The following is a 2140-nucleotide window of genomic DNA, read 5'->3' on the forward strand; positions in this document are numbered from 1 at the left end:
TGTGAGCCATAACCCACTCAGCAGCACCTAACAACAACAACCAACAAGAACAATATCTTTCACGTATCAGGAAAAGCACCAACATAATATATTTTCTGATCAGACTGTTCTGATCAGGTTCAGTTCAATCTTTTGGCAAAATGTTTCTGTGTGACTCTGGCAGACCTTTGGTGGCCATCTTGCTTTGAGGGAAAGGCAACAAGAAAGAGGGTCTACAAGATTGTGTGTGTGTGTGTGTGTGTGTGTGTGCGCGTGAACTTTTGAAACACTTTTTGTTACAATTTGGGTGTAAGTTTACCAGCAAATTGTTGTTCTGTTTAGGAACTTGTGCAGGATTTGTTGAGGGACACTGATTGCTGCCCTTGCAGTCAGTGGAAGAGCACTCTTGCCACCTCCTCCTGGCGTCTCCCATTTCCATTTGTCCTTTCACGTTACTTCCTGTATCCTGAGCCTTATCCCTGAACAAATCCTGTCCTTTTGGTCTCCAGTGGTTGACTGTTCTTGTTTATTCTTTTTTAAAAAAATTTATTATTTGCTTTTTCTCAGTGGAGCTGTGGCGGCAGCGGCTGTGTTCTTGGGGTCTCCGAGTTATCCACTGCCATCCTCGTCGCTGAGGCGACCCCCACACCGGCCGTAAACATGACTGAACAGATGACACTTTGTGGCATCCTCAAGGGCCACAACAGCTGGGTGACCCAAATTGCAACCACACCACAGTTCCCAGACATGACACTGTCCGCCTCGTGAGATAAGACCATCCATCATCATGTGGAAGCTGACCATAGGTGAAACCAACTATGGCATCCCTCAACATGCTCTGTGTGGTCACTCCCACTTTGTTAGTGATGTGGTCATCTCCTCTGATGGCCAGTTTTGCCCTCTCTGGTTCCTGGATGGAACGCTATGCCTCTGGGATCTCACAACGGGTACTACCATGCACAGATTTGTAGGGCATACAAAGGATGTGCCGAGTGTGACCTTCTCCTCTGACAACCGGCAAATTATTTCAGGATCCAGAGAGAAAACCATCAAGCTAAGGAATACTCTGGGTGTCTGCAAGTACACGGTCCAGGATGAGAGTCACTCGCAGTGGGTGTCTTGTGTCCGCTTCTCACCCAACAGCAGCAACCCCATCATCGTCTCCTATGGCTGGGACAAGTTGGTCAAGGTGTGGAACCTGGCTAACTGCAACCTCAAAACCAACCGCACTGGCCACACAGGCTACCTGACCACGTGACTGTCTCTCCAGATGGATCCCTTTGTGCTTCTGGAGGCAAGGATGGCCAGGCTATGCTGTGGGACCTCAATGAAGGCAAACATCTCTATATTCTAGATGGTGGTGACATCATCAATGCCTGTGCTTCAGCCCTAACTGCTACTGGCTCTGTGCTGCCACAGGTCCCAGTATCAAGATTTGGGACTTGGAGAGCAAAATCATTGTAGATGAACTGAAGCAAGTTATCAGCAACAGCAGCAAAGCTGAACCACCCCAGTGTACCTTTCTGGCCTGGTCTGCTGATGGCCAGACTCTGTTTGCTGGCTACACAGACAATCTGGTGTGAGTGTGGCAAGTGACCATTGGCACTTGGTAGAAATTTATGGCACCACTTTGGAAATAAAAAGTTTGGCTTAAAAAAATATTTTTGTGTGTGTATACCATCAAATTGGATCTGACTGGTGCAGGAGTAGATTGCCTCTCCTTCTCCAGCAGAGCATCTGATGGATTCAAACCACTCACCTCTGAGAGTGCAGTGCAGCTTCTTGCCACTAGGCCACCAGAACTCCCTGGTTGACTGTTCTGTTGAGTGCATATCTGTTTGATGTTATATTTAATATTTAATTTGATGTTATATATGTGTGTCTATTGTTGCGTGGAAAGCTGAGGCACAGGGGTGAGCTAAGTTCTAGACTTGAAGAGTGAATAAGGACCATAGTCTCAGGGGTTCCACTCACTGCTATCAGACCAGTAAACATGGTCTTTCTTATGACTTTGAGTTTTGTCCAACATTTTCCTTCTAATCTGTCAAAGTCCTTCTACTCTGATCGCTACAGAATAAGTAGTGGTGGCCAGGCACCATCTATTCTTCTGGTCTCTGGGTCATGCTGGCTGAGACTTAGGTGATCTACTGTTGTTGTTGTT

General features: G+C 46.8%; 1 pseudogene; it reads left to right on the top strand.

The window, feature by feature from the left end:
- Positions 1-588: 588 nt before the first annotated feature.
- Positions 589-1592, top strand: LOC102861985 (annotated as a pseudogene).
- The last annotated feature ends 548 nt before the right edge of the window (positions 1593-2140 follow it).

This window comes from Elephantulus edwardii, unplaced genomic scaffold, assembly GCF_000299155.1.
Source record: "Elephantulus edwardii isolate Elephantulus edwardi_28Jun2011 unplaced genomic scaffold, EleEdw1.0 scaffold00041, whole genome shotgun sequence".
Classification (NCBI taxonomy): domain Eukaryota; kingdom Metazoa; phylum Chordata; class Mammalia; order Macroscelidea; family Macroscelididae; genus Elephantulus; species Elephantulus edwardii.